We start from the raw sequence: 26,606 nt of genomic DNA, 5'->3' as shown, positions 1-26,606 counted from the left end.
ATAACGGACGTAAAGAACAATCAAAGAGGGCAGAAAAATCCTTCATGGGAAAAACATCAGGCTTTTTACACTGACCAGCATGAGCATCGGATGTCAGTGTAGCACGGAGTGAGGGAGCACTGAGCAAGAGAGGCTGAAGAGCCAGTCAATGGAGGTGGAGGGTCCAGAGTGAGTTTAGTTTATTTTTTGGGTGCTGGACGGTGGTGACAGGGCAACCGCTAAATAATGCGTTGACCTCCAAGCCTTGATACTCTAATACAGTGTACATTTGTTGAACAATGTCGCTAAGAGTAAAAACACATCTAAATCCTCTGGGTGATGACTCAAGTAGGGTTTGAAAGTTGCACTCTGGTAATAAGTCATAACACAATTTGGGAGGGGAGGGGGGGTGGACTCAAAGCTAACTATGCAGCCGATGCCTGAAAGTGAATATGGACTAATTCGTGCTACCGAGTGAGAGTCTATAATGAGTCTGCAATGAATAGGCCTGGATCATGGGCTGCCCAAAAATAGACACGAAGTAGCAAACACCTGTTTTAGGGAAGGTTCATCCCTTCTGCATGAACTGGCCAGGTTTCAACACTGAAGAATCCCTGACAGACTTGCAGAGGGATTCCTGATCGCCCACAACGATGTTCTGTCCAATCAGGAGCATTGGATGTCAAGATGAATGATGAGCTTATTCGCCAATCAGAGTCTATGGTGATTTGTTGTGTTTGTCTGTGTTTGTCCAGCCAATCAGGGGCTGCAAATCTCCTAAGGGTAGTTTATAGCCATATACAAGTTCAAGTTAACATCCTGTTCCTTTCTGCGGTTTGCTAGGCCCTGAAGGAAGGAGTTTGCAAGGGCAGAGCTACACATGAAGGTTGTTGGTGGAACTTTTGAACTTTTTAGAAGTGTTTTGAGGAGTTTGGATTTGTATCCGCTTGTTCAGTGAACTTTCCGTAGGTTTGTGTTGTTTTGCCCCTTTTTCTTAACGTTTGTTGTGTGATGTGTTAGTTTCCCCATATAAAAACACAAAAACACTTTTCATTTCACTCTTGCGTGGTTCCCCTTCAGAGACCCATTATAAAATCTACATCCCCAAAAACACTAAAATCCCAAACAATTATTTACAATTTCCCCTTCGTTTGTTTGTTTTGCACTGATATGTGTAGTATTGTAGTAGTAGTAATTCAGTAGCATTATTGACTAGTGTTTTGAATCTGATCTTGGAATTTGCTTCTTGCCCATAACGTTGATGAGAGGAGAAATAGTGCAGCTTGAGGTTACAGAGAACATCACTGTTGTCCCCATGTTGTTTAGCATCCCCATACCTCATTAATACCTCATTAATACCTTTCCAAGACCAAAATGGTCGAGAAAGTAAAGCCTGGAGGAGGATCTCATTCTGCTATGTAGAGATCAGCTGATCACAGCCACCACAGCTAGCACAACAACTACTGCTTATCAAACAGTGTATTTCCCCAGGTACTTGCTCAAGAGCCCGAAATACTTCCAGTTATACCTATGCCTTCGAGAGCACCAGTAGCTTTGTCAACTGCCCTACCACTGGTCCAATCAGACAGAGCTATTCTTAAGTTGCTTGAACGCTCAATCGATCGGTACTACGAGGAAAGATGTATGAATAAAGTGCAAGCAAGTCTGCCTGAGGTTGAATACCTGCACTTGATGGACCGAGACATGGTAGCACCTGAGAGGGCAAAGTCAGGTGCGTTGGCCGACGTACCTTTTGTTTATCATCCCATTTCCTTAGCAGGAAGTCAAGCAGCCGAATTGGCTTTCCTTGCTATTCTGACTTTCTCTAACATTACTACTGTCCTGCCTGCCCTTCCAGAGTTTTATGGGAAGATTTCCAAAGCTCTCAAGGTGCACATAACAGAATGGTATTTCCTCCGCTTGGGAAACTCGTCTGGTCAGACATTACTTTAGACCAATCTCTTGAGGACGTTGACGACCTCTGTGGCATATCGGTGCCCCCACTTTCTCTTTTTTCACAGAGAATCCACTTCTGCTCCATTGGATGAATCAATCAACATCCTTTTATCTGGAGAAGGGGACAGTGTGCTGAGGAAATCATGGTTCCTGGTTGACTGTGTAAATCGCCTTTTGTTGGTTTATTCAAAAATATGCAACTCTATGTGTATACTCTACATATCAGATTAAAGGACGCTGAGAAGATGGACAAATGGCAGAAAATAATTGGTTCTCTGACTTCCATGTTAGTGTAATCGATATTCAATCAACACTACAGCCAAGTCAATGCCTAGTCTGGGATGCTGAGGAAAACCCTTATTTATGTATTTTTATCTCTAGTTCAGTACTCTGGATGACCACCCTTGTATAACAACCCCCTCTTAGAATCCCCCTGACCCCACTGAGCCAAGAAGTAGGTTTGTTTTGCAAATTAAAAGGTTTATTTGAGAATTTAAACAATATATATATATATATATATCACACTTTATAATAAATTAATATCTGATAGTACAGTTAGACATATGATGTTGATCAACAATGGGTAATCTGGCACTAGCACACTTCTTTACAATCAATGAGGAGTTAGTATAGGATGGATAAAGTAGCAAAAATACTTTTATGATTTCAAGGGAAAAGCAATGAGGAACAAAATGCAGTACAGAAATACTTGATATGATTTTAGCAAAAGATAAGATAATCACTTTTTCTCTGGCAATTCACCCCCCACCCCATTGCAATGTAAGAAATGTAAGGAGATGGAAAGAGGAGCACACAGTTCTCAGGAATGCAATCAAATACAATACGAAATTCAGTTCCCCCCCAGCAAGCTTAGAGGAAACAGGTAGGAGTTTGAAACACAGGCCCAAAATGCTTTTTAAATGTGATGGCAATGGATGGGAAAATGTGCCAATGATTTTAATTCCCTCTAGAGATTCAGGGTGAGTGGGAGATGCGTGTTGGTATTAGTTCAGGCTCACTTTAGCAATACTCTATGAGTTATTACCAAGTTGCAACGGATTTTAACAAAAGAAAGAATGGAGCTGCTATTTTGACAAGTGGAGAAATTGAGCCAAAATCGGAAATCACGGTAAATTTCGCGAGTGCGTAAATCGTGATTGCGGAAAAAGTATAAGGAGTAGTTCTAGGCTTGTTGGAAAGCTAATATTCTAAGCTTTCAGAGGAAAGTTAAATCTCGTTCCTAGTCCAAACGGTTTAAGAGATACGGACGATTTAATAAAGGTAGATTTTCGGACTTAAAGTAAACTCAAAATGACAGGTGAAAGCTTGCAGCTGCAGAATTGACAGGTGACAGTTGTGCAGCTTTAAAAATGACAGATGACACGATTTTTAGGAGGCAGTTCTACTTAGGTTAAAATAGTTTGGATTAGATTATTGTAACCAAGAGATTGGTTCTGCACAGTTCTGCTAGGTACTCACAATATAAATTTGAACTAGGCCTCGTCACGGATCTGGTCAACACGTCCGGCTGCGGTTCTGTCTGCTCGGCGGGTCAATCAGGCACCGGTTCTGCTCACAGCGATCTGGGTCAGCTCTGCTCTGCTGGTCTAGCCTCTCTGGATTCTGGAGATTGATGGATTTGAAGTCTGGATCTCTGGATGTGAAGTCGTTGGTCAGCATGCTCCGCAGCAAATGGAATTGACTGTCTCTACCTGTCCCAGCAGTCTCTTTTTATGTGTTTTGAAAATGGGTGTGTGCCTGGGCCTAGCTAAGCCTGCCCCTCTCTACTTGTCATTGGCCCAATTCTCCCCTCTCCCATGATTGGGGGAAGGAAATGGATTGTCAGTTTGCCCACAAATCTATATTTGATTCAAATACATATTTCCCAGATATACAATTTGTTGAAATAACATGTGCACATTATATATTCCTTATGGTCCATGCTTCTCCGCCTCTGATCTTCCTGGGGGCTTGCATTCAAAAATGACAACATTTTGCGCTTTTTAACTGGTTTTGCAATATCGGACATTTACCCAAAATTACACACATGTGCGCAAGGAGTATGGACATTAATTGATGAAGTGTCAGATTTTTAACATGCAGACATTTGGAGTGAGACCCTATTTTCCGCTAGCAACCCCCCAGAATACACCACAGGGTCCTAACGCCTCTCAAAATGTTCACAGAAAAATCACAAAAATAATGATATTACTTATATAATTCTGACAAGTCCGCACTATGAGTTATCTATCTTTTTAAAATTATGCCCTGGTAAAAAAGGGGTGTGGCTTTCCACATCCCAGGGTGGAATAACTGGTTTATCCACTTCCCCCAAGCTCAGCTGCTAGCAGAGGCACTGCCCCTCCCAGTTTCCCCTAAGAGGAAGCCACTTTACGACGCCCCCAATATAACATTTGCCTGAGTCAAGGGAGTTGCATTGTTCTGTTCCTTCCAGTTCCCAGGTGCTCCACCCCTAATCTAATCAGAGAGGTGACAACTCCTTTTGGCAAGGGGCAGCAGGATGCAGATAGGCCTGGGAAGAGTGGCTGAACAGGTTTCTCCTGTCGGGGGTAGTTGTCAGGCAGAATCCAGTTTCACTAAGCCAGGTTTCAGCTAAATGTCACTTTGTGTTCCCAGTTTTCTACATTCAAATCAAACTGACAATTTGTACCTATACATTAAATAATTACTTCCTTCAAGTCATTTCAGAATATGGTTTTACATTCTTCCACCTCTTAGCAAGTCTTTCCTTGGTCTGGTTTTGTTTCATTTGTGCAGTTTTACACAAAAGTCTGGTGGTTTTAAAACACTGACTTTCTGATAGTGGTGAGTACTGGTAATGCAACCATTTTTGGGATTAAGAAAATTAATTCCCCACAGTTCTGAGTTGCTTTTTTGGCAATCAGCATTGCCATTCCCAATGGTTTCAGGCTACTGTGTGTGTAGCCCAATGGTGGTTTTAGGCAGTGCCCTCCTGTGCTCACAACATAGGCAAAAATGGGTGGCAGCCTATTCTTCATGTTTTCCCTGTGCACTCTCTGGGGAGTTCTGGCCATCATGATGTTTTCCTTGCCAGTACTGCACAGTTTTATGGTAGGGCTTGTATGCATGGGTAAAACCATCCCACATTAGGTAGATCTAACAAGCCAACCGATTACTGTCCTCATGTTTTGGCCCTAGGACTAGTAAGTAAGTTGCCTAGAAGTTCTTCAAGCAACTAATCTTTTCTGGAATGCCAGGTTTTTAATGAAGACCTTGTCTCCTCGGTAGAGGGGGGCATCTAGCGGGAAGGCATCCTCTTCTGCGTGGTTGCGGGTGGTTTCTCGGTAGCCGGCCGGCTTGATCATGAACGTACCTGACAAGACATTTAGGCGAGTTCAGTCAAGTGCGTTTGAAATTCTTCCCCCATACCTGTGATGAGCTGTGAGCATCCAAAATTGTATGTGCAGGAGAAGAAGGTGCATGCATTCTTCTGCCAATAGCAATTTCACGCATAGTCAAATGGTGATCCGCATTGAACGAGTTATATAAAGCAAATGGAGTCAGAGGGAGGCAACAAGCCAGTTTTATTTCAAAATATTGTTAGCTTTGCCAAGTGGTCTTTAAGCAGGCCACTTAGGGGGTAATTCATAGAATTCAGCGCACAAGTGGCGCACGCGGCTGGCGCACAGTGTGCGCATGCGAATCCCTGCGCCAGCCGCGTGCGCTAAAATCCATTTCCGCGCACAGCGTATTCATGGATTCCAGCCACCAAAACCAGCCGTGGCGCACAGTTGCGCAGCGACCCTGCAGCAGCGCCAGTTACGCCTCCAAGAACGCCTCTTGCGCAGGGAAAAGCCATCAAAATCCCCAACCCAGCGCAAAGGGCAGCAGCAAACGCAGAGCTGGGAGCGTGTATTCCAGGGGTGTGCGGGTGTTTCCATACGCGGCTGGGCTGGGTACGTGTATTTCAGGGGTGCGCGAGAAAGTCTACACGCGATTGGCCTGGGTACGTGGATTTCAGGGGTGCGCGAGAAAGTCTACACGCGATTGGCCTGGGTACGTGGATTTCAGGGGTGCGCGAGAAAGACTACACGCGATTGGCCTGGGTACGTGGATTTCAGGGGTGCGCGAGAAATTCTACACGCGATTGGCCTGGGTACGTGGATTTCAGGGGTGCGCGAGAAAGACTACACGCGATTGGCCTGGGTACATGGATTTCAGGGGTGCGCGAGAAAGTCTACACGCGATTGGCCTGGGTACGTGGATTTCAGGGGTGCGCGAGAAAGTCTACACGCGATAGGCCTGGGTACGTGGATTTCAGGGGTGTGCGAGAAAAACTACACGCGATTGGCCTGGGTACGTGGATTTCAGGGGTGCGCGAGAAAGTCTACACGCGATTGGCCTGGGCACGTGGATTTCAGGGGTGCGCGAGAAAGACTACACGCGATTGGCCTGGGTACGTGGATTTCAGGGGTGCGTGAGAAAGTCTACACGCGATTGGCCTGGGTACGTGGATTTCAGGGGTGCGCGAGAAAGTCTACACGCGATTGGCCTGGGTACGTGGATTTCAGGGGTGCGCGAGAAAGTCTACACGCGATTGGCCTGGGTACGTGGATTTCAGGGGTGCGCGAGAAAGTCTACACGCGATTGGCCTGGGTACGTGGATTTCAGGGGTGCGCGAGAAAGACTACACGCGATTGGCCTGGGTACGTGGATTTCAGGGGTGCGCGAGAAAGTCTACACGCGATTGGCCTGGGTACGTGGATTTCAGGGGTGCGCGAGAAAGACTACACGCGATTGGCCTGGGTACGTGGATTTCAGGGTTGCGCGAGAAAGTCTACACGCGATTGGCCTGGGTACGTGGATTTCAGGGGTGCGCGAGAAAGTCTACACGCGATAGGCCTGGGTACGTGGATTTCAGGGGTGCGCGAGAAAAACTACACGCGATTGGCCTGGGTACGTGGATTTCAGGGGTGCGCGAGAAAGTCTACACGCGATTGGCCTGGGTACGTGGATTTCAGGGGTGCGCGAGAAAGACTACACGCGATTGGCCTGGGTACGTGGATTTCAGGGGTGCGCGAGAAAGTCTACACGCGATTGGCCTGGGTACGTGGATTTCAGGGGTGCGCGAGAAAGTCTACACGCGATTGGCCTGGGTATGTGGATTTCAGGGGTGCGCGAGAAAGTCTACACGCGATTGGCCTGGGTACGTGGATTTCAGGGGTGCGCGAGAAAGTCTACATGCGATTGGCCTGGGTACGTGGATTTCAGGGGTGCGCGAGAAAGACTACACGTGATTGGCCTGGGTACGTGGATTTCAGGGGTGCGCGAGAAAGTCTACACGCGATTGGCCTGGGTACGTGGATTTCAGGGGTGCGCGAGAAAGTCTACACGCGATTGGCCTGGGTACGTGGATTTCAGGGGTGCGCGAGAAAGTCTACACGCGATTGGCCTGGGTACGTGGATTTCAGGGGTGCGCGGGTGGTGGGTGTGCGGGAAGTTCAAGACGTGAATTGGCAGTGTGGGTCCTCCCAGGTCTCCCCTCTACCCCCTCCACGACCTCTGCAGGCATCCCACACCACAGGGGACTACCCTGCACCCCATGTCATGTCCCACAGGCAGCCCATCCACCATGGCCATGCCCCCCAGCCAAGCCACATGTCCCCTTGCACCCCCACCCCCCAGCACTGTGGGGCACCTGCCAGCAGGCCCCCACCCATGTCTCCCAGCACCCCCACCCCCCAGCCACCAGGGGCACCCTCCACCAGGCCCCCACCCATGTCTCCCAGCACCCCCACCCACCAGCCACCAGGGGCAGCCTCCACCAGGCCCCCACCCATGTCTCCCACCACCCCCACCCCCCAGCCACAAGGGGCAGCCTCCACCAGGCCCCCACCCATGTCTCCCAGCACCCCCACCCCCAGCCACCAGGGGCAGCCTCCACCAGGCCCCCAACCATGTCTCCCAGCACCCCCACCCCCCAGCCACCAGGGGCAGCCTCCACCAGGCCCCCACCCATGTCCGACTCATGTCTCCCAGCACCCCCACCCCCCAGCCACCAGGGGCAGCCTCCACCAGGCCCCCACCCATGTCTCCCAGCACCCCCACCCCCCAGCCACCAGGGGCACCCTCCACCAGGCCCCCACCCATGTCTCCCAGCACCCCCACCCCCCAGCCACCAGGGGCACCCTCCACCAGGCCCTCACCCATGTCTCCCAGCACCCCCACCCACCAGCCACCAGGGGCACCCTCCACCAGGCCCCCACCCATGTCCGACTCATGTCTCCCAGCACCCCCACCCCCCCAGCCACCAGGGGCAGCCTCCACCAGGCCCCCACCCATGTCTCCCAGCACCCCCACCCCCCAGCAGTGCAGGGGCAGCCTCCACCAGGCCCCCACCCATGTCTCCCAGCACCCCCACCCCCCAGCAGTGCAGGGGCAGCCTCCACCAGGCCCCCACCCATGTCTCCCAGCACCCCCACCCCCCAGCCACCAGGGGCAGCCTCCACCAGGCCCCCACCCATGTCTCCCACCACCCCCACCCACCAGCCACCAGGGGCAGCCTCCACCAGGCCCCCACCCATGTCTCCCAGCACCCCCACCCCCCAGCCACCAGGGGCACCCTCCACCAGGCCCCCACCCATGTCCGACTCATGTCTCCCAGCACCCCCACCCCCCCAGCCACCAGGGGCACCCTCTACCAGGCCCCCACCCATGTCCGACTCATGTCTCCCAGCACCCCCACCCCCCCAGCCACCAGGGGCAGCCTCCACCAGGCCCCCACCCATGTCTCCCAGCACCCCCACCCCCCAGCCACCAGGGGCAGCCTCCACCAGGCCCCCACCCATGTCTCCCAGCACCCCCACCCCCCAGCCACCAGGGGCAGCCTCCACCAGGCCCCCACCCATGTCCGACTCATGTCTCCCAGCACCCCCACCCCCCAGGGGCAGCCTCCACCAGGCCCCCACCCATGTCTCCCAGCACCCCCACCCCCCAGCCACCAGGGGCAGCCTCCACCAGGCCCCCACCCATGTCCGACTCATGTCTCCCAGCACCCCCACCCCCCAGCCACCAGGGGCAGCCTCCACCAGGCCCCCACCCATGTCTCCCAGCACCCCCACCCCCCAGCCACCAGGGGCACCCTCCACCAGGCCCCCACCCATGTCTCCCAGCACCCCCACCCCCCAGCCACCAGGGGCACCCTCCACCAGGCCCCCACCCATGTCTCCCAGCACCCCCACCCACCAGCCACCAGGGGCAGCCTCCACCAGGCCCCCACCCATGTCTCCCAGCACCCCCACCCCCCAGCAGTGCAGGGGCAGCCTCCACCAGGCCCCCACCCATGTCTCCCAGCACCCCCACCCCCCAGCAGTGCAGGGGCAGCCTCCACCAGGCCCCCACCCATGTCTCCCAGCACCCCCACCCCCCAGCCACCAGGGGCAGCCTCCACCAGGCCCCCACCCATGTCTCCCACCACCCCCACCCACCAGCCACCAGGGGCAGCCTCCACCAGGCCCCCACCCATGTCTCCCAGCACCCCCACCCCCCAGCCACCAGGGGCAGCCTCCACCAGGCCCCCACCCATGTCCGACTCATGTCTCCCAGCACCCCCACCCCCCCAGCCACCAGGGGCACCCTCCACCAGGCCCCCACCCATGTCCGACTCATGTCTCCCAGCACCCCCACCCCCCAGCCACCAGGGGCAGCCTCCACCAGGCCCCCACCCATGTCTCCCAGCACCCCCACCCCCCAGCCACCAGGGGCACCCTCCACCAGGCCCCCACCCATGTCCGACTCATGTCTCCCAGCACCCCCACCCCCCAGCCACCAGGGGCAGCCTCCACCAGGCCCCCACCCATGTCTCCCAGCACCCCCACCCCCCAGCCACCAGGGGCACCCTCCACCAGGCCCCCACCCATGTCTCCCAGCACTCCCACCCCCCAGCCACCAGGGGCACCCTCCACCAGGCCCCCACCCATGTCCAGGAACAGAGACTTCCATGTTGTCATGTGTGCAATCTGCACAGGGCTCCCCATGTCACATTCAAACACATGCAACAACCATGCGGTTCACACATTACAGGTCGCACATGCATTACCATGATGTCCCTGCACTGCACACATACATGCGTACATGGCCTATGTCACACATGCAGGCAAGTATCAGACAACCAGCACACTGCAAAATGCCCTGTCTCACACAGCAATGCTTGGCCACTTACCGCTCAACTCCAGATGGGTCTCCCTCTCAAGGACCTGGCTGTGGAGCGCTGGGTGTGCGCGTTCCAGGACCCTCAACTGGATGGAACTCATGCGGCCCCGGCCCCCCTCCACAAGGCGCCGGGCCTTCATGAGGGTCCTGGACCTCAAGTCCTCCCAGCGCTTCTTGACCTTCTGGATGGTGCGGGTTGCCACCCCCTCCGCGTCCTCTCCCGTCCTTCCCTGTTGGCGCGGGACGATCCGAAGAGGGCATCATACTGCCCCAGGACATGCTCCACCAGGACACCAACTTCGGTGGCAGTGAAGCTGGTGCCCCTCTGCCCCTCTGGCCGGGGGTTGCCACTGGTGTCAGATGTGGATGTGCTCGACATGGCAACCCCAGGGGCAGGAGTGGGTGACCAACTGGGTCCTGGGGCTGGGCTGTGGAGCGATGTCATTTGAGTCGGGACTCTTCTGTACCAGCAGGGGTGGACACAGCAACTGGAGCCCTGCAGATGGCTGATGTGCAGGCACCAAATGGCAGGGCACGGTGGCAGCAGGCAGGCAGGCAGGCAGCAGCAGATGGCATGTGGGAGGCTGCTTGGGGCACTGGGGGCCAGTGAATTGGCCTTCTGGGCAGGAGCGTGGTCTTCCGTGTGTTTTCGCGTGGCCAGCTTCATACGGAGTGAATAGGCACGTGAAAAATCTGCACGCTGCGTGTAATGCGCGTAAGCGCGTGTGAAAAACTGCACGTCCGCGTGTAATAGGAGGAAAGGGTCCATGCATAAGCGTGCGCGCGTGAAAAACTGCACGTCCGCGTGTAATGCGCGTAATCAAACGTGAAAAAGTGCACGTCCGCATGTGACGTGACGCGCGCGTGCGTTTCCCTCAGCACGGGTTAAAGGTGAGCGGGCCCAGCTGTTCGCTGTACGTGCCTTTCGTGGAGACAGACGTGTGTTGCTGCTTCCAGTCGTTTCGCGCGCCATCTACTTCACAGCTCTCAAGGACGTATCTCTTCTTTTGGCGGGGGTATTGGCTATGCGTGTTTTTCTGCATCGCGCTAGTCAGACGGTGAGTCGCAAACGCTCCTTTTCCCACTGCGGGTGCCCCTGTGTCTCGCACCCATTTTCGATGTCATCGTAGCCTGCGTGTCCCACGCGTACGCGTTATACGTGTTACTGGGTGCCACCGCGTACTGCGGGAGGTTTAATCCACGCACGTAGGCTGCAGGGTTGCGTGCACGGTTTTACTGCAGTTTTGGGGTGCCTGAGCGTTGCGTGACCCGTCAACACATCACCGGGGTCACATACAGCCTTGCAGGTGCAGGGGGGCTGTTAACATCTTGCTTCCCACCCCCTTCACCCCAATTGCCCAGGTCAATTGTGCTGTACACCTCCCATTGGCACCACTCCATCTGTGCCAGCACTATTACATCTGTGCCATGGTAGGGAGGCTACCAAAGGTGAGGGGCGCCTCAGCTGGGCGTCCTCCTCGTGGCGGGCGTGGTCGGGGACGTGGCCATGGTGACCAGGGAGTAGGGGGACTCCAGGGTGTCCAGGGCAGCCACAGAGGGGGAAGAGGCAGGGGTGCGCCACTTGAGCACAATGTTGTGCCATGTGTTGGTGCAGCCATGCCACCACCCCCTGTGGTTCAGGGGGATGCAGCTCCTGCATCTGGCACTGGCACCCGTATGACCCGGCAGTCCGTTTCATCGACTGCCACGGGCCCAAGGGTAGCGGTAGCTGCAGGTGCAGTTGTGGACACCGCCACCCAGGCTCAGGGTCTGCCAGCGCAGGCTGCGTTGGCACTTGAAGAGCCCTTGGTAGATCTCCAACAGGCCAGGGGGGAAACCATTGGGGCAGGCCGGGCTGCTCAGACCAAGACACGTGTCCCTGGGGCAGTCATGTCATCTGCTGCCCCGAACAGCCGGGTGTTGGCAAGTGCAGGGGCAGATGCACCCAACAGCACCCCGCTTGTGAGTCTGCCAACCAGGACCGTTGCGGTCAATGACCCTGCCACAGCTGATGTTGCTGCGCAGGGTCCATTAGTGGGCACCCAGCTGCCACTGACACAAGTCAGGCCTTTGGTCATCCCTCCACCTGCCACTCCCTCGGCTCAATCCACCCAACCCACTGGCCATACTGGTCAGGGCGGCATTAGCCAGCCAGGGTCTGCGCCACAGTCCAAGAGGAGGAAGGTTGCATCTGCAGCACAGGCTGGGACCCCACACACAGCCACGACCTCCTGCACGTCGAGGAAGAAGCCTTTCTGTAAGCAGGAACTGGACTTCCTCGTGGACTACGTGCGGGGACACAGCCGTGACATGCTAGTGGGTGCCAATAGTCAGACTACGGCTGCCCAACGTGACACCCACTGGAAGCATGTGGCGGAACATGTCAGTTCATTCGGCCATGAGGTGCGCACGGCGCAGGAGTGCAAAAAGCGCTGGAATGACATCAAGCGCAGCACTAAGGCCAAGCGTGCCTCAAATTACAACTTGACTCTGGTGACTGGCGGTGGGCCTGCACCAGAGGAGGAAGAACTCACTCCGCATGAGGCTCTCGTTGCGGAGTTCATACCACCAGAATTGGTCGAAGGTGTGGGAGAGATGCTGGACTTTGATGCCCAGTCCAGTGAGTGTTGATGCGTAGTTGTTGAGGACGTGTGTGTTTCACTTGTGGGATGTGTTGTGCATGATTGCTGCTACATGTGACCTGTACATGGTTCTGATGTGTAAGTAATGCAATGCCACCGTCATGCGTGTCTCCTCTGCCTGCATGCGGGACTCCATGTGGCCATGCTCCCTTGCCCCTCCTCCGCCACTCTGCACCCCAGTTCCACCTTTGCACTGGTCTGCTACATTCTTGCCAATGTGTAGTTTCATGTTCATGTGTCCTGTGTAGATGCTAACATCCAGCTTAGAAACTGCCAGACATATGCCGTGTGGTACAGCCTTAGTACTCGATGCAGGGCATCCCACTTGTACTGTGCATGGGTCAGATGTCCCGCAGGGACATGAGTGCCCCTTCATACTCCATGTGCATTGCACACATGCCCCTATGTGTCCTTGACTGGATGATCACTGTAATATGAGTCCTTGGTTACATACATTGCCTGCCATATCATCGGCCTCCCCATGTCAACTGTGGCTCAGTCCTGCGTTGCACACATGTTTAGGCTCTGACAATCTGTGTGGCTCACAGGCCTCAGCCTGTTCAATGGCCAATGACTCTGTCCAACTCTTGTCGTGTCTTCTTCACACGTGGCCGGCCTCCGGATCTTCCATCATGTGTCCTGCCCACTGTCCCAGCATCATTTGCAGTGTTGTAATTGAAATCACATTAAGCTGTTGATGCCAGTCAACACTGCTTGTCAATACACAGGTGTATGGTCAGCCTTTTGATACCATGCTAGGCATCCCTGCTTTGGTACTGGGGTGGAGGGGTGCTTGCCTTCTAGACATGGTACACATTGAATACACAATGCACGTGATGTCTGATTTTGACATTGCACTGCCTTCACATTTCCTGGCACACACCATGGAGTGCTTGTACATGTAGGTAGTGAGTGGCGTACACATTTTCTGCACTGCTTAGACCCACTTCCATGCAAACTGCCACCTTTCAACAGGTCTGATCACAGAAGCTATTCTAAGTAGACCCAGCATGCATGCAAGGTCATATGTTGTGTGTCACATGTCTGCCAGATGCCTTTGCTGTCGGTGTGTGTGTGTGTGTTGTGTGCTTCTGACATGTGTACTGACCTTTTCCTCTCTATTTTTCAGGTGATGACGCAATGGATGCAGAGGATGGTGTTGTCATGCCAGACACAGGGTTGGTAAGACCACATCAACCCGGCACTAGTGGGGGTCGTGGGGTGGTAGACCACGAAAACCCCCAAGTGCTGCAGTCCATCCTGTCTCTGGCTGCCTATGAGTCCAGCCTTGATGACGACTCTGACGTCCATGTTGAGTTGGATGACCATCAAGTCCATGTGTCAGGGGTGAGTGATTCTGATGTGGACACTCCTCTGTCTGCGACCCCTGCACTGAGGGATCAGACAGTCTTGGTTCCTCCGCCCGTGGTGGATCGGGACGCAGGGTCACCCTCCACACCAGTCACTGATGTGCCTGGGACATCACGTAGACGGGGGCATGTAGTCGTGCAGCCGCAGGCGGTGCCAACACAGCGAGGACCCCCGGTCCTTGGGTCCCGCAGGGGTCAAGCCCGGCAACGCGGTCGCCGCGCGCAACCGCTGTATACTGAGTGGGAGCAAGACATGACTGCCAATTCAGAACGACAGGGGGCAGCAATGGAGAACATCGCTGACAGCATGGAGCGTGTGGCCCGATCTGTGCTCCCCCCTGCTAGGCAGGTGCTTCTCCAGCAGCAGGCGGCACGGTCCACGGCCCGCTCATTCAGGCTGGGCATGGCGGCCTCAGACAGGGCATGCCAGGCTGAAATGTCGTCTCTGCGTCAAGCAATTGCTGCTCACGCAGAGGCGCACATGGATGCCCTGAGGGAGGAGTATGCCTCCCTCAGATCCACTCTGGGTGTCCTTATGATGTCCCAGAGGCAGCAGGCAGAGGAGAGGTTTGCACAGCTTGAGCGCACCATCTCGGCTGAGCTACAGGCTTGCCGGGAGGTGCAGCGGTTGTCCAGCCAGGCCTTGCAGGAGGAACTCAGTGTTACACGTGCTACCTTGCAAGAGGAAGCACGTGTATCACGTGAGGTCCTGCATGCAGACCTATGTAACATCGCCACACAGAACCAGGCTCACCTGTCCGGCAGACTTGCTGCCGACGAGGGGCAAGCTGCGGCTAGGCATGGCCAGGCTACTGTGCCACGTCCTCCTTATCAGGATGAGCCAGACTCGGACGACCATCTATCTCCCACATAGGTCGTGCTGTGCAGGCGTTGAGCCCATGGAGGTATTTTTTTTTGGCTCAGCATCATCGCATGTGGATGTTGAGCAGCACCCTGTACCTCCCCCCTCCTGGGTGCCTCCCCTCCCCCCCGGGTCGTATGTGGCCATTTTTGATTTTTCTTTTAGTTTAGTTAGTTAAGTTTCTGTTTGATAGTTAGTTTAAATAGGTAATGTAGGTTTTCCATAGTTAGTGTAATTAGTTAATAGTTGAGTTAGTTTAAAATTTGTAGTCTATTGTGCTTACATGTGACAGTGCGGTGCCTTGTGGTTTTTGAAGGCATCCACTGTCTGTTCCAGCTGGGCCCTTCATGGTTGTCTTGTGTATGTGTTTGCTGCTTGGGTTCCTTGACTCACATATGCCACTCCTGCCTCCCTTGTCCATGGGCTCGCAAGGATGGTTCGGTGTAACAGAATTTTACACAAGGGCTTTGGACTGTCATATGTGTGGCATGTCTGGTGCTTTTTGACTTGTGTTGACACCCCTAGTGGGGATGATTTAGGTGTAATTGTCCACTGTTCAGCTTTTGCTAGATGGGGCGTGTCATGATTAATGTGGACATTGATTGCTATGCATTGTGTATTATGTTTCATATCTTTCCTGTACACGTGCTTGTTGCAAATCATGCTGTAGATAGTGTTCCACATTTTGGAGGTGAAAGACGGACTGATGGTGTGATTTGTGATGTGACTCTCTGACATGGTCAAGTAATGAGATGCATGATGAGACACACACAGATCACTTTGATGCATTAATCATGTGTTTCATGCACTTTCTGCAGGGGGATGAGGCACCAGAGCACCTTTGCCAGCAGACATGGCCCATTGGACAACGTAATTCCTGACCCGTTTGTTGGTGCCCACATGCACATGTGTGCACATGCAGAGCCACAGTGATTGCAGACCCACATCCTAGAACTGCTGACATGTTCCAAGGAACTCCAGGCAAGGTGAGCATCACAGGGGGGCCACTAGACAGCAAAGCTTGCGCCAGGCGAGTTGCACGTGCAAGCTTAGTCACAGCACTGAGGGTGAGCTTAGACAAATATTGGTGTTGAAGCACACAATGCAGCTCAGATGTGTTTGTGGACTGATGGCTGTTGATAGTAGGGTTGTCTGGGACACATGCGGGGGCAGTGGCACATACCCTGCGGTACACCAAGGTTCATTGAGGCACTTGTATCAACCATGTAGCCTTCCAAGACATGGAAAGGGGCAGCTCACAGGGACATACAGCAAGGGACATACTCGGGTGCAGTGCATGTCTATTCCACGTACTTCATGATAAATGCACTGGCAACTTTGTTTTGGTCATGGTGGTACGCAACTTGCTCTGTAGTCATGGCTTGCCATATGGGTCTGTCTGCTTACCCAGGGAACATTGCATGTTGTGTGAATTGTGACACATTGGTGTTCCATTTGCCACGCACCCACCAGCGGCTGACTTACTGCATTAACTGTGAATGACCCGTCACAGGGGTGATGTTATATATGGGTACGAAGCATGGAGCACAGATTGTCTGTTTGTAGAGTTGTATGTTGTTATGGGGCATGTTTTGTGTTGTGTTTTTGTGTAATTGGCACGTACAGGTTGCTGACTGTGTCTCTCTTTGCAGCATTGCAGTGCTCCTATAACCGGACCTGAGAGTGCGCAGGCAGGAGGCCAGCACTCAAAACCAGAGCTAAGTGTCTTGTTGTATTTTCTTACAAACTGCCCTGCATAGGCTTGCTGGGGAGTGTACTGATGCATGGATGTATGTGTGGTCCTATTTGGTATGTTTTTTACCCTAATCACCCGTGATCCTATGCAATTTCGAAACCTGTACCCTCTACCCGGTGTTCCTGCTTCCCATGCCTATCCAAGCAATGTTCCCTGACCCTCTTTCCCCACTGGGGTTGCGGATGCCTGTGTAAGCCCCGAACTTGCAGGCGCCAAAACCCTAGAGGGGGTGGTTGGTTCGTACCACTCCTGAGCCTGGACTACAGAAGGCCATGACAATGATGTCCAAGTTTGTTTGGATTGTGCATGTGTTCATGCAGGTTGTACATTTTCGTGCATTCCCTGGTTTCATGTGTCATTCCTACTCCCCTCACCTGCCACGCATTCCAGTCATCCAGTGTGTCTACACCTGTCCCGACTGCATATCCCTGAACCTCTTTCCCCACCAGGATCTCAGGGGCCTGTGTGAGTTTGACCTTGCAGGCACCCGGGACATGGTGTGGGTGGTTGTTTCATGAGACTCCAGCGCCTGTACAGGGGATCTGTGACAGTACACATCCATTCATGGTGCATCATCCTATGTCATGTACCACACATGTCTCACATCCTGTCGTGACATTGTTTTGCTGTGCTACCTTGGTTGTTGCATCATTGTGGTAGTACTTGGCCTTTGAGACGTACTGCTATGTCAAGTCATCTACTGGAGGGTGTTTGGGTTCCTTTTCATGCCTTGGATTATGTGATTTTGGAAATGAGTGTGGATTCTGAGGGTTCAGGCATCTCTTTACACACAAGGTGGGAGATGGACACGAAGGGTAAAGGTGATCCTGTGGCCAGGTGGGAATGAGGGTTGGAGGCTCCATGACCCAGGTGCAGTTGTTCAGTGGGTCATGGTCATTTGCGAGGGGGGGGGTTGTTGTTGATAGTTGCGTTGCCCTGCAGTGTGATGGGAACTCTGACATTGTAATGTTGTTGTCCTATGTACATGTTGTGTTCTGCTGATCAATGTCTGTTCATGTGTTGTGTTTTCCTTTCAGGTGCGAGGGGATAGTAGTGGTTTGACATGCTGGGGTGTACACATGGTGGATGTTCACATGTGATGTGTAGGGAACACTGATGGTCACTTGAGTGCACATGCATATGTGGAGTGCATGTCCTTGCAGAACCACACACTTGCTCTCGGATGCACTCCATGTCCTCCCACCCTTGCATATCCACGTGTACACTGTTTGCCTTCTGGTGCCCACTGTGTCCCGCCAGCACATGTTCTGTGACCGATTATGGTTCGAGTACATGCCTAATTTGATTTTTGATGTAGTCTGTCACTTAGATGTGATGCTCAGGGTGTGCATCACACGCAATGGCTGTTCACTGTGCTGTGCGCTGAGCAGTGTGATGCAGGAGTAGGACATTGCACACATGAGCTGCAGTGTTCATTTTGCAATGCATCATGTGCATATAGCCAGGCATTCATTGTGATGTTACGTCTACGACTGTTGTAATGCATTAGGAATCGACTTATTTTTGGTGGGACATTTTGTTGGTCTGTCATTTCATCGGATTCCGGGTCAGGCATCATTGTCCGATGCCACTGTACATTTAGGACATGGAAATGTGTACCTTATCGTTACTGGGTCGGTGTATGGGTATTGCTTGCCATGTCATGTTGATGTTTGGGAGGGTTTGACTGACATGACAGTGATGGCCATGGCCTGTTTTGCAGGTGTGTGTGATGCACACCTTGCATGTCCAGGTCATCCGCTTCTCAGAGCAACTAGCTGGGGGTAGGTTTCTCTCCGCAGCAGGGCCCTCCCCCTCGAACAGACTTCCTGACTTGAACTTGAGGGGAACCATCTCCAGTTCTGGAAGCACCTCAAGACCTTCCTCTTTGCTTCTGCTTACTCTCTGCCTCTCCCTTGCAGAATTGTTCACTGGAACTGCACAGGAGCTGCAACTGGGCCACTCTCACCAACCTCGGTCCCTGGCCCAGCCACTGTCCACTTGCACTGCCACCCTGGCAACCCCTGCACTGCAGTACTGTCTCTCTATCCCTACAGCCCTCCCTTCCCAGCACTCGTCTGCACTTACCTTAGCAGTTGCCACCAGGCGACCTATGTATAATTTTTTGGCCTACTTCCCCTGTACTGGACTCCCCCCCACCCTTGCACTTTTCCCTTCCCCCTACCCCTGCACTTGCACAATCACAATGACACCTGGCCTAGTAGTACCGTTCTCTGTGTTCCCTTGTTCCCCCCCCCTGCCTCATTGTGCCTTGTAATACTTGTGTATGGCTCATGTCATGTCACATGTCATGTGTGCATTTTGGTTGCACAGGATAGCTTGTGTTTAAGTAGCTAGGGATGCAGACGATGTGGCACTTCCATGGCAACTATCTCAGGGTGGTAGGGTTGTGACAGTTGACTGTCACTTTGTCATCATCGATTGTCACCTGGTATGTGCCAGGCCTGTGTGCACTCCGCAGGGGTTGGAGTTTAGGTGAAAAATGTGGCCACAAGCTGGGTCCGGGCTACCTCGCCACGTGCCCTGTCCCCTCCCATGGGCAGCGCCTGTGCCTGTGGTTGGGGATGTGGGGGCACCACCATGTCCACCGGGACGCCCTGCCGTGTTGCAACATTGTGCAGGACACATGCTGCCACAATGATCCTGCACACAACTGCTGGTGCATAGAGTAGTTGCCCACCAGAGCGGTCAAGGGAGCGGAAACGTGACTTGAGCACTCCGAATGTGCGCTCCACTATGCCCCTGGTTGCAATATGGGCAGCGTTGTATCTTACCTGGGGTGGTGTGGTGGGGTTCCGGATTGGCGTCATCATGTGGTTGCTCAGAGGGCAGGCACTGTCCCCTGGGGAGGTGATAATTGTTCAGATTATTAGGGTTGGTATATTTGTCTGTGTGTGACTTGCATGCATGTGCAAGGGCATTTGTACTCACCTAGGAGCCATGTGTCGCCATGCTGCCCAGCTTCCAGGGCCCGGCTCAGGGCGGACATTCTGTATATGAAACTGTCATGGGTGGAGCCAGGGTAGTTTGCATACACAGAGGTGATGATTCCCTTTGCATCGCATACCACCTGTACATTGATGGAATGCCAGTGCTTGCGGTTTCGGTAGATGTGCTCAGTGGCCCTAGGTGGACGTAGGGCCACATGGGTGCAATCTATGGCACCGAGCACTTTGGGGAAGTGTGCCACCCTGAAAAAATCCAGGACAACGGCCTGCCTTTCTGCGGGTGTTCTGGGCATGTATATGTGCCTGCGGACTGAGGGGCGCGCTGTCATGATTGCCAGTACCTGGTGTAGGCAGCGTGACTGCGTGGCCTGTGAGACCCCCCCCACTATGGCAGTGGTCCGCTGAAACGACCCAGTGGCCAAGAAATGCAAGACATTGAGCAGCTTCTCCAAGGGGCTCAATGCTTGGGAGGAAAGGGTGGGGGATGTGAGGTCATCTTCCCATTCCCTGACCAGGTCTAGGATGATATGGGGTGGAAACCTATACCTGCCGTAGACCTGGTCGTCAGGCATCCCAAAAAGGCGTGTCCGTGGTGCAAAAATGCGTGCCCTGGCTATTCTCCTCCTCCTGCGGTGTCCCACAATCACTGCAGCAACAAATGGGGCATTCATCGTCGCTGTATATACGCGTTTGTTGTTTGCGCGCACTTTTATGCTGTGCGCGGGCGCGGGACGCCTCCGTGTGGGCGGACTCGTTGGTTTCCCGTATTCGGGTGTCATCGCGTGTGATCGGAGGGGAGCGAGCGTACACGCGATTGGCCTGGGTACGTGTGTTTTGGGGTGCGCGGGTAGTTCCACACGCGATTGGCCTGGGTACGTGTGTTTCGGGGTGCGCGGGTAGTTCCACACGCGATTGGCCGGGGTACGTGTGTTCCGGGGTCCCGTGAACTTTCACACGCGATTGGTTGGGATCCACGTGTGTACTGTCATCACGTGCAATGAGGGATACTCCCTCGCACGTCACGTCACAGACGCGCTCACGCGCTGAGGGCCTTTGGTCCAATGAAAATGCGTATGCGTGCAGACGCGCTTACGCGCTAAGGGCCTTTCCTCGAATTACACGCTGACGTGCAGAATTTTCACATGCCAAATCACTCCGTATCAAGCTGGCCACGCGTAAGCACACGGAAGACCACGCTCCTGCCCAGAAGGCCGAACTACTGCCCCCCAGAGCCCCGAGCACGCTCCCACCTGCCATCTGCTGCTGCCTGACTGCCTGCTGCCCACGTGCACTGCCATTTGCTGCCTGCACATCAGCCAGGGGTGCTGTTGGTGTGACCACCCCTGCTGGAACCAAAGACTCCCGACTGGGATTCCATCGCTCCACAGCCCAGCCCCAGGACCCAGTTGCCCACCCACTCCTGCCTCTGGGGTTGTCATGTCGGGGCAAACTCCATCTGTGACCACTGACAACCCCCGGCCAGAGAGGCAGAGGGGCACCAGCTTCAGTGCCACCGAAGTTGGTGTCCTGGTGGAGCAAGTCCTGGGGCAGTATGATGCCCTCTTCGGAAGTTGCCGCGCCGACAAGGAAGGACGGACTCGGATCTGGACTGACATCGTGACTGCCATCAACGCAGAGGGGGTGGCAGTCCGCGACTTCCAACATGTCAAGAAGCGCTGGGAGGACTTCAGGTCCAGGACCCTGACCAAGGCCCGGCGCCTCTTGAAGGCAGCGGATGCCAAGGGGCGCCGGGGCCACTTGTCGGAAGAACAGATGAGGGTCCTGGAACACATATCCCCAGCGCTCCACGTCCAGGTCCTTGAGAGGCAGACCGGTCTGGAGTCGAGCGGTGAGTGTACATGCATCCTGATTGTGAGCAGTGCGTGTGGTGATTGTTCAGTAGTGTGCAGGTTGCACATCTGTTTGTATGGGGTCGAGTATGGGTGCGGGTGTACAGGGCCGTGGGGCTGACACATGCGAGGGCTGTAATGTGTGAGACATGGATGGTGCCTGTGTGTGTGGGCTTGCATGCCAAATGCAGTTGTGTGGGCACACACGTTTGTATGAATGTGTATGTGAGTAGACATGTCCGTGATGTCACGCATGTATGTTGTTTTCAGCTGATTGTATCAGCGCTGTGTACATGTGCATGTGTGTGTATTTGACAAGGGTGCAACAGTGATGCAACATGGATGCATGTGACAGCGGTATGTGGAAGCCTGATTGGCAGATGTGACATGGATGCCCGTCTGATCACTGCGACACTTAGCAGAGGTGTACCCATGCATGCAAGTGTGGTGGTTGGTGTGTACATGTGTGGTGCACTTCCTGTGTTGCATGTGATGTCTGGCTCACATTTGGCTGCTGATGCTGTTGTATGTGTATGGATGGTGTTGGCAGTTGCAACATGGCTGTGGTATGGCTCGTGTGTGCAAGTTGTAATGACATGTGTGTTGGGGATTGTGATGACATGTCTGAGGTTTGCCAATGCCACTCATGTACAACTGTCATGTGTGTATGTGTCCATTGTACAGTGCCCTGATGCCTGTGTTTTGTTTCTCCCTGTCTGCAGCGTCAACTGATGAAGAGGGCGGAGAAGGTGCTGTGGAGCACAGCGGCGGGGATCCCACCGCCAGCCGGAGACGCAAGGCCCGGCTCCCCTCCCAGGTTGTCATCTCGTCGGGGAGTGAGGAGTCCGGTGCCGCGTCCCAGGCCGCAGCTGCCGGGGGGAGGTCCAAGAGGCGGAGGTTGCAGTTGGACTCCTCGGCAGCAGAAGGGGCAGCTGGGACCCCACAGGGCCCAACGGGGGAAGATGGCACAGAGTCATCCAGGTTGGTGGGGGGTTTGGTGGAGGAGGAGGCCGTGCAAGCACCGGAGACGGGGTCTGGGGGTGGGGATCCCACTGGTGCTAGTGGTGCAGTGCAGGACCAGGGACAGGAGGCAGCACAGGCCGCCGCGGAGGTGCCTGTGTGCAATCCTGTCCCTGATCCTGTCCCTGCATCATCTTGCACCAGCAGGGATGCCCATGTCCAGACCAGTTTTCAGGCAGGGGATGAGCTGACGTCAACTGGCCTTCCTCTGCCTGCGGACGTGGCTATCCAGGCCCGGGTTGAGCCTGTCCTGGCTGGAGTGCGTTGCGTCAACGGGCCATGTGAGGTGACCTGCAGTCTTTTCATGAAGAGACTGCACATCATCTCGAATGGCTCGTTGACCACGTCAGCCTGCTGGGACAGGTCACCCAGGCCGGATTCCTCCGTCTGATGGGGCTTGCCACGACCCCCTCCTCAGCTGGACCCCCTACGCGCCAGTCGTCCTCTGTGCCATCTTCCCACCCATCAGTCACCTGGGTGCCCTGTGGAGCTGCCTCTGACGGTGCGGCCAGGCTGGTGGAGGAGGCATCCCTGCCGCAGTCGGGAGTCGGACGTCCAGCAGGGGTGGCCACATCAACGACTGCACCCCAGCCGGCGGAGGATGTGCAGGCAGCAGGAGGCAGTGCAGGGGCAGAGGCACAGCAGCAGCAGCACCATGGTGGGAGCCATGAAGGCTTGGGGCCTTCGACATCGGAGGGGCAGGCATCGGCCGGAGGGCAGGAGGACCCAGACAAAAAGTGTCTTCCGTGTGGCAGCGGTTGGGCCACGCCATAGATGCGGAGCGGCAGCGGGCGGAAGAGGCACGGCTCTCAATGGTCAGGGCGGAGAACTCCATGCAGAGGGCCCTGAGGCGGGTCGAGTGCCTCGAGGCAATCCGCAGGGCTTTGGAGGTGGACACGTCGACGGCCCTGCGGACCCTCGGGGCCATGGAGGAGGACCGCCTCCGGGACATTGAGGAGGAGTTCGATGATGCCCTGGCCCGGCACATCCAGAAGTGAGCCGTGGAACTAGCCCGCTGCCCTTGTACATAGTTATGTAGGTAGTGTTAAGTTTCATTTTTGTTTTTATTTCATTTGGACCTTTTGGACATTGGCCACATTTTTGTATATAGTTTTTTTTATTAGTTAGTGTAGTTAGTTAGGTTTCCTTTATTTTGTTGGGATGATGGACCCTGGCTTCTTGCATTGTACATAGTTGTGGACTTGTACATACTTTCTTTTTTGACATTATCCATGGATCAATGGCTTATAATTTTTTTTTCACATTGGATTTTGTTTGGTGGACATTGACTTTGTACTACATTACTTTGGATTTCTATATTCTTTAATTTTTTTTTTATTTTGAACGGACATGCTTCTTTTAATTTTTTTCCATTCACATTTCTGTTTCTTCATTTTTGTTTCTATTCATCTTTCCTTTAATACATTATTTATTTGTTGCACTTCAATGTGTGGTGTCTCATTGTTTTCATGCATTTCATGTTATGTGTTTAGAGAATCACTGACACCCATTGGGTGTATGTGAGGGACATGTGTTTGTTTTGGAACTTGCAATTGGTGTTCTGTGATGTAATTACAGAATATGAGTGGGTGGATGCAATACTCGGGTGGGTGTTTTGCATTTGGGGGCTGACCATAGAGACCAGGGATCTGGACTGTGATGACATGTTGGGTGGGGAACATGAGTTGGACATGGGTGGGGGCCTGCTGGAGGCTGCCCCTGGATGCTGGGGGGTGGGGGTGCAGGGGGACATGAGTGGGGGCCTGGTGGAGGGTGCCCCTGGATGCTGGGGGGTGGGGGTGGTGGGAGACATGAGTGGGGGCCAGGTGGAGGGTGCCCCTGGATGCTAGGGGGTGGGGGTGCAGGGGGACATGAGTGGGGGCCTGTTTGAGGCTGCCCCTGCACTGGTGGGGGGTGGGGGTGGGAGGAGACATGGGTGGGGGCCTGCTGGAGGGTGCCCCTGGATGCTAGGGGGTGGGGGTGCAGGGGGACATGAGTGGGGGCCTGGTGGAGGGTGCCCCTGGATGCTGGGGGGTGGGGGTGGTAGGAGACATGAGTGGGGGCCAGGTGGAGGGTGCCCCTGGATGCTAGGGGGTGGGGGTGCAGGGGGACATGAGTGGGGGCCTGTTTGAGGCTGCCCCTGCACTGGTGGGGGGTGGGGGTGGGGGGAGACATGGGTGGGGGCCTGCTGGAGGCTGCCCCTGGTGGCTGGGGGTGCAGGGGGACATGCGTTGGTGGGCAGTAGTGCTAGTTGATATGTGGGTTGGCTGGTGGGCATGGCCATGGTGGATGGGGTGCCTGCAGGACATGTGCTGGGTAGGCCCCTGTGGTGTGAGCCACCTGCAGGGGCCGTGGAGGGTGTAGAGGGTACACCTGGGAGGACCCACACGTGCAATTCACGTGTGCTGCTCCCCGCGCACCCCTGGAATCCACGTACCCGGCCAAATCGCGTGTGGAACTTCCCGCGCACTCCTGAAATCCACGTACCTGGCCAAATCGCGTGTGGAACTTCCCGCGCACCCCTGGAATCCACGTACCCGGCCAAATCGCGTGTGTCACTTCCCGCGCACCCCCGAAATACACGTACCCCGCTCAATCGCGTGTGGAACTTCCCGCGCACCCCTGAAATCCACGTACCCAGCCAACTCGCGTGTGGAACTTCCCGCGCACCCCTGAAATCCACGTACCCGGCCAAATCGCGTGTGGAACTTCCCGCGCACCCCTGGAATCCACGTACCCGGCCAAATCGCGTGTGGAACTTCCCGCGCACCTCTGGAATCCACGTACCCGGCCAAATCGCGTGTGGAACTTCCCGCGCACCCCCGAAATACACGTACCCGGCCAAATCGCGTGTGGAACTTCCCGCGCACCTCTGGAATCCACGTACCCGGCCAAATCGCGTGTGGAACTTCCCGCGCACCCCCGAAATACACGTACCCGGCCAAATCGCGTGTGGAACTTCCCGCGCACCCCTGGAATCCACGTACCCGGCCAAATCGCGTGTGTCACTTCCCGCGCACCCCCGAAATACACGTACCCCGCTCAATCGCGTGTGTTACTTCCTGCGCACCCCCGAAATACACGTACCCCGCTCAGTCGCGTGTGGAACTTCCCGCGCACCCCTGAAATCCACGTACCCGGCCAACTCGCGTGTGGAACTTCCCGCGCACCCCTGGAATCCACGTTCCCGGCCAAATCGCGTGTGGAACTTCCCGCGCACCCCTGGAATCCACGTACCCGGCCAAATCGCGTGTGGAACTTCCCGCGCACCCCCGAAATACACGTACCCGGCCAAATCGCGCGTGGAACTTCCCGCGCACCCCTGGAATCCACGTACCCGGCCAAATCGCGTGTGGAACTTCCCGCGCACCCCTGGAATCCACGTACCCGGCCAAATCGCGTGTGGAACTTCCCGCGCACCCCCGAAATACACGTACCCGGCCAAATCGCGTGTGGAACTTCCCGCGCACCCCTGGAATCCACGTACCCGGCCAAATCGCGTGTGTCACTTCCCGCGCACCCCCGAAATACACGTACCCCGCTCAATCGCGTGTGGAACTTCACGCGCACCCCTGAAATCCACGTACCCGGCCAACTCGCGTGTGGAACTTCCCGCGCACCCCTGGAATCCACGTACCCCGCCAAATCGCGTGTGTCACTTCACGCGCACCCCCGAAATACACGTACCCCGCTCAATCGCGTGTGGAACTTCCCGCGCACCCCCGAAATACACGTACCCCGCTCAATCGCGTGTGGAACTTCCCGCGCACCCCTGAAATCCATGTACCCGGCCAACTCGCGTGTGGAACTTCCCGCGCACCCCTGAAATCCACGTACCCGGCCAAATCGCGTGTGGAACTTCCCGCGCACCCCCGAAATACACGTACCCGGCCAAATCGTGTGTGGAACTTCCCGCGCACCCCTGGAATCCACGTACCCGGCCAAATCGCGTGTGTCACTTCCCGCGCACCCCCGAAATACACGTACCCCGCTCAATCGCGTGTGGAAC

Source organism: Ambystoma mexicanum, chromosome 2q, assembly GCF_040938575.1.
Source record: "Ambystoma mexicanum isolate Mex_15411 chromosome 2q, UKY_AmexF1_1, whole genome shotgun sequence".
Classification (NCBI taxonomy): Eukaryota; Metazoa; Chordata; class Amphibia; order Caudata; family Ambystomatidae; genus Ambystoma; species Ambystoma mexicanum.
The sequence above is the reverse complement of the archived record's forward strand: the minus strand, read 5'-3'. Positions refer to the sequence as shown.